We start from the raw sequence: 6,270 nt of genomic DNA, 5'->3' as shown, positions 1-6,270 counted from the left end.
AAACAAGGGGATCGGAGAATATTACCTTGAGGGAGGGTTTGACTTCGAAATCCACGAACAAATTCTTCAAATTTGCAAGATTTGGGAGAGGATTTGAGAGGGGGAGAGAGTGGGAGAGGGGGCAAAGCTCGGGGAGGAAAGTGGGAGAGTGTGTGGTGTGGGGGTGGGGGAGGGGGGGCTGAATAAGTCACAGTGCAGCGCCTACGCGCTAGGCGCTGCACTTTACAAGTGTGGCGCCTACGGGCTGGGCGCTGCACATTACATGTGTGGCATCTAGCACGGAGGCGTTGCACTGCTGGGTGTGGGCCCAGGGGCTGCCACGGTGGACTGGTGTGCAACGCCCCCGTGCTAGGCGCTGCACAGTAGGGTGTGGCGCCGTCGTGGCGGGCGCTACACAAAAAGGTTAGGGCTGTGAAATAGTTTCACGGTCAGTTCATTACCTAAATTGATTTCGTCCATAGGTCAAAATGGTCAAATTTGCCTGTGCTTCGCGAGTCGTGCGTTGTGGACAGTGCATCCGAGGCGTCATGGGTGGCCCGGTGCTGCTTCTGGCCCCGCTCGTCGGCTGCACTCTTGTTGGGGTGGTCGCGTCGTTGTGTTGGAGAGAGTTGTGAGGCTGACTCCTGCATCATGCTCTGCCAGAGTCCTACGCCACGCCCCAAGCCGCATCTCGTCGGCAAATTTGACAAATTTGACTTATAGACGAAATCAAATCATAGAATGAACTATCCGTAAAACTATTTCACGCGGCTGACCTTTTTGTGTGACGCCCGCCACGAAGGCGCCACACTACACTGTGCAACGCCTCAGAGATAGGCGCTACACGGCCAGCGTCGCACACATGTGATCAGAAAATTACTAAGTGGTGTGCAGCGCCTGAGAGTTAGGCGCCACACTACACAGTGTAGCGCCTAGCTCCTAGGCGTTGCACTAGTGCAGCGCCTAGCTCCCGGGCGTTGCACTAGTGCAGCGCCTAGCTCCCGGGCGTTGTACTAATGCAGCGCCTGAGAGCTAGGCGCCACGGGTCAACCGCGTGAAATAATTTCACGGATAGTTCATTCTATGATTTAATTTCGCCTATAGGTCAAATTTGTCATCTCGTCTACGGCAGCAGGAGCGGGCGGTGTGAGTCGCCACAACCCTCTCTTCTCCTTGCTCCTTCCTTCCTCGTTGACACAGCCGTCGCGCTCCTGCTCCGGTCCTCCCTCCCCCCGCAGCCCCTGGAGCTCTGCCGCCTCTTTGGACGAGATCCACCGCCTTCCGAGGCCTTTATCCAGCCCAGCTCGCGAGGAAGCCGCGGGAGGAGGAGCTCAACCGGGCGTCGCCGGCCAGATAAGGAGGAGAGGCGCGGATGCCAGCCAGGGAAGCGGATTGGTTCGCCTCCGCCACGTCGTGAGCGTCGCCGCCGCCTCTGCATCCGCCTTGCTCTGCATAGCACCATTTGTGCGGCGGCGGGGACAGGCAACCACAGGCTGATTTTGGGGAGCGAGCATCAAGAAATGGCCGATGCCATGGTGAACTTCCCCTCCGCTCCTGACCCCCCTCTCTCGATAGTCTCCTCCTGATCTTGCTATTTATGCATCTCCATATGTAATTGGTGTTCTTTCGATTTGCAGGGATTATAGCAAGCAACCATTGCTGAGTTCTTTTTTCTTGCATGAAATTTTTCTACTGATTCCTCAATGCTCTGTTCATGACTTTCTTCTTGTTTTATTATTTTTTTACTTTCCAATTTCGATGTAATGGATATTGATTGTGGTAGTCCAGATATCCCCTTGTATTTCTTTGGTTTTAATAAAGTGAACTAGATCAAGGGAATGTGCATGTTCAAATAATACTGGATTTTTTTTCGTGCTGCAAAATATATCTCAAAACCTTCCCATTTTTGTCTCCAGAGGACAAAGGAAATCTCGGATTAGTTAGCTTCTTTTTACAGTTCATATCCATTGAACTATATGTAGTTTTCAACTAGACCTCTTTTTACAGTTCCTATCCATTGAACTATATGCAGTGTAGACGAACAACGTGAGATGAGACGCTGCAACGCTGGGGCCAAACAATCATACTGCAGCAGCAATAGTCAGCCCATGATAAATCTCTGTTAAGTGCTTCTTTCTCTTTACCTCTTTACTCTTGTGTCTCTGACTTTGATTTCATAGTAGTATATGTTTTTAGCTAGACACAGTGTTTACAGATTTGATAAAGAAGGGTAGATGAAGAATCTATCAGAAGATTTCGCTGAACGGAACTTGCATTTGATGTTATGAGTGTAGAAACATATTCTGCACTTTTAGGAAATTAGATAATAGGACCGACTAAAGGAGAACTTCGGTTAAACTATTTCTTTATTTGTTTGTGCAACCAACCTTATTTGGTTCTGATTGAAAGATAATATGACCGGCTAACGGAGAACTTTGGCTAAAATATATCTTTATTGTTTCTGCAACCATGCTTATTTGGTTTTGATCGATTGCTGGACATGCCGAATAATGGTAGTGTGCATGTGTGGCAGTGTATTTTTCCCCTTCATTTTGAGAATTTATGTTTTAGCTACGGAGCAGGAGGTGCAAATGGCCGGTACAGAAGCTCCTTAAAACTATTCGATGAAAGGTAGACTTTTATTTCTTTCTTCTTTTCTTCTCTGCCCCTGATCTGACAGCTTTGGCTGTAGCCTTTGTTTGCTTGAAAATCTCAAATCAAGAGGGCATGGCTTGATTGCTATCAATATTTTGCGCTGGCTACAAGAACTTAGAACCTATAGGACAACAAAGTACACATACTGACAAGGTCCTATGAAATAATAGTGAACTTGTTTCTTCATTTCCCACAGGAATATTGCTGCGATGAAGCCTAGAAAAGTTGATGTATTCTACTCTCTGAGTGAACTGCTATACATCAAATAGGGAAGAAGATCAAAAAATTCAACTGCCTATTACAGATGGCTTATTAACAAGCAACCGTACTATGCTACCAGTGTGTTTTTATTTTCAAACTGTAATGTCAGTTTAAGACCTTAGATACTCAGCTTTGCACTCCATTTGTAAGACTGTATTGCCTGCTTCTGTTTGCTATTACCTAAGATCAACAATTAGTGTGGCCCTTTGTGTACTTTTCTATTCGCCCTTTTTGTTTGACACAGCTCCTACGTTTCTATTCGGATTCCAGCTACTATGGAGGCCCTTGGGTGCTGTGGTGTATGGGCCCAGAGACAATAGCCCAGCCAAAATTCCATAGGTATATCATATATTGCTATGAAGACAGACAGATGAAACCCTAGATCGGCAGAGTGTTCTCTCCCGCACGTTCAGTGCCTCGCTCTCAAACAATGAACACGCCGGCGCGGGCACCGTCAATATTGCTAGCCGCTGCTTCTCCATGTGTTTCAGTATCTGGATGCCCGGAGAAGACCTCAATAGGACCATAGGTAACTACACTTGCGATTCAGTGATGTACCTGCAGATCTATGTGCCCTCTTTCTGATTTAGGTTGTAACTGTGGTCACCATTTGATATATCTGCCTGATTTAACAGGAGATGCCACTGGATGCAGAGGAGATACATGCCAAGTTCTCTCCGGATGAAGAATACTCCAACAATAACCAATCTGAAGACCAGCTGCCTAAGGTAGCTTCCTTTCTGAAAAATAGACAAGCATTCCTTTGACCAGAATGATTTCCTTGGTATACACTGAAGCTGTTCTGAATATTTGATGCAGCAGGAAGTGCCAGGCATAACTAAAGCATCGGTTGTTTTCTACTATATAATCACCAACCTCACAATGGGGCTGTGAATTCTCATACTCAGTGTAATCCGATGAGAAGTGGCTAAGGGCCTCTTCCATGCCTGGCACTTCCTCTCAGTAAGATGCGTAATTTAAGCTTCATAGGCTTATTATGAAAACTATTTCTTGTCATGAAGATTTAAGCAGGCAAAAAGATATGCCTATACTGACACCACTTAGCAAGACAAAATTTGAACCATGAAAACCAATGCTAGCGTCATCATTTGTAGATAGTTTTTCTATGCCTATTTCCTCTCAGTAAGATGCGTAATTTAAGCTTCATAGTCTTATTATGAAAACTATTTCTTAATGTCATGAAGTTTTAAGCAGGCAAAAAGATATGCCTATACTGACACCACTCAGCAAGACAAAATTTGAACCATGAAAACCAATCCTAGCATCGTCATCTAAAACGAATATACCAACTGCTTGCATAATTTCAGGAAAGGTCAGTAATATAGTTCTTTAGTGATTTCTGTACTTAAGCTTTGTAAAACAATTCCCTCTTTGCTTTCAGAGAAACCGCTTCTTGCACTGTTTCAGTGTTAGATGTATGTTCGTATGCGACTCTTGCACACCAAAGTATTTTTATTCAGGCACAAGACTTCTGTTTATACATTGCACTCAGGATTCAATTCATACTTGTGATAATTTGAAGCTACCAGGTAGTAAATGTTGTGGTTTACACCGTCGATGCATAGCTTATGCTTATACAAGTAATCATATACAAACTTACCTTCATCAGCATCCTGCACATAAAGTTGTCCAGGATAAATTAGTTATCTTTGTTTCTTGTTCTCTCATCCTTGAATTTGATCATCCAGTTGTTGCCATAACAAAAAACAATATTTTACTTAGATTATTCAAAGTACATTTTCCCCTCTAAAAGCTTTTAGTTGCCGAAATATGATTCATGCCCTTGCGCCTAATGACATCCGTTTAAAATCACATGCCACACCACCAATGATCAAAATCTCTTACAGGATGATGTTGGATGTTCTTTTAGAGACTTTAGAGCTTCCAACAGCTGAGTATCGAAGCAAAGCATGTGATGGCGGTAGAGTATGCGTCACTGTTTTTTTTCCATACGCCCACATCATATGTTGAAGATCATGGCAGTCGTATGGCTATTCCTGGGGTGCAGTGTATCGATCATGCAATGTCAGAAGACACAGTTGCCATGGAAGCAATTGGATACATAAAATGCAGGGTTAAGACTGAACTAAGAGACTACAATTACAAGAACATGAAGAGACTAGATGAGGAAAATCAGTCTCTAAAGCATGAGCTGGCTGTAGCTAAGTATAACAAGCAGAAAACAATGGCAAATATCAGATCCATCAAGAACAAATTAATGATGGCTAGGTATAAGAACAAGAAAAATGCTATGGGCTGGTTCGTTCTTATACAAGATACATCATGGATTATTTGATCATATATGCAATGTAACAGTGCTCAATAGATCGTCTGGGAAAGAACCCATGGATCAGCTTATGAACAAACCTCTTAACAACATTGAAAAGATAGCAGAAAAGCTCAAGCGCAGGGTGCTCAAATCAGAGAAGCGGCTAAAAAGCATCAGGAGAGGTTTCTAGAGTTGTACTCTACAAGAATGCATCCTAAAATAGACCTTTTAGAATTGTAGTCTATTTCGCCCCTTTTGTTTAACCGCATAGGTTAACCGTAATGTATAATTATATTTCTCTTTAGACCAACCACAGAGTAAGACTTGCCAAGACTATGTGTGTACGAGCTAATGATCACTCTCTGTTGCTTGCACCATTTATGTCTCTGGCCTTTTATTTTATTTTGAGTGGCATTTATGTCTATTGCTGGCATAGCCAAGGCCATCAACATACTCAGGATTCCTATTGCGTATACAATTCTTGTTTCTGTAGACAACAAAGCTAAATTTGCTAATACAAAATAGCTTGTTTCCATGTGGCTGTGAAAATGGGCTCGCACGGCTGTGAAAGTGGACTCATATTCTAAAATACATGCGCTGAAAAATGAATAAAGCCTTGGGCCTAGTGTGCATATCAGGCCACACTGAAAACCCTTCGCAAGCCCACAACATATGCCTCAATGATTGCTACAACCAATTTTTATTGAGAGAGACAACCTTTTCAAAACACTTCTATTTTAATCTTTCATAGCAACGAATGTTTTTTTTTTCAAATTCGACTCTATGCTATTAAAATAAAACAAGTATATTAAGATAAACTGAGCATATTCATATCATTATACGCAAGATTCCACCGTTTTCATATCAAAGAGGACCAAACCATGCAAATTTTTTCATCGCGAACATGGCTTTAGCGTGCCTCTGCGCCATTTGGCGCAATGTGTAAACTAGTATATATAATAAATGCTATACTACTTTGTGTCATGCATGACCATAAATACGGTCATTTATGATATGTACTCCCTCCGTAAACTAATATAATAGCGTTTAGGTCACTATTTTAGTAATCTAAACGCTCTTATATT

The 6,270-nt window shown here is 43.1% G+C and overlaps 1 long non-coding RNA gene across 7 annotated transcripts; it reads left to right on the top strand.

Annotated features, from left to right (window-relative positions):
* Positions 1-1,125: 1,125 nt before the first annotated feature.
* LOC119334375 lies at positions 1,126-5,649 on the top strand. 7 transcript variants are annotated; one of them, XR_005161298.1, is made up of 5 exons: positions 1,126-1,514; positions 2,012-3,424; positions 3,531-3,623; positions 3,715-3,858; positions 4,764-5,649. It is a non-coding gene; the product is annotated as an uncharacterized LOC119334375 (long non-coding RNA). The 7 variants fall into 7 exon arrangements; XR_005161303.1 differs by having other exon boundaries at positions 4,111-5,649; XR_005161310.1 differs by having other exon boundaries at positions 2,012-2,100; positions 2,562-3,424; positions 3,715-5,636.
* The last annotated feature ends 621 nt before the right edge of the window (positions 5,650-6,270 follow it).

The sequence above is a fragment of the Triticum dicoccoides genome, chromosome 1B (genome assembly GCF_002162155.2).
Source record: "Triticum dicoccoides isolate Atlit2015 ecotype Zavitan chromosome 1B, WEW_v2.0, whole genome shotgun sequence".
NCBI classification, from domain to species: Eukaryota; Viridiplantae; Streptophyta; class Magnoliopsida; order Poales; family Poaceae; genus Triticum; species Triticum dicoccoides.
Note: the sequence above shows the minus strand (reverse complement) of the source record. Positions and strands in the feature narration are given on the sequence as shown.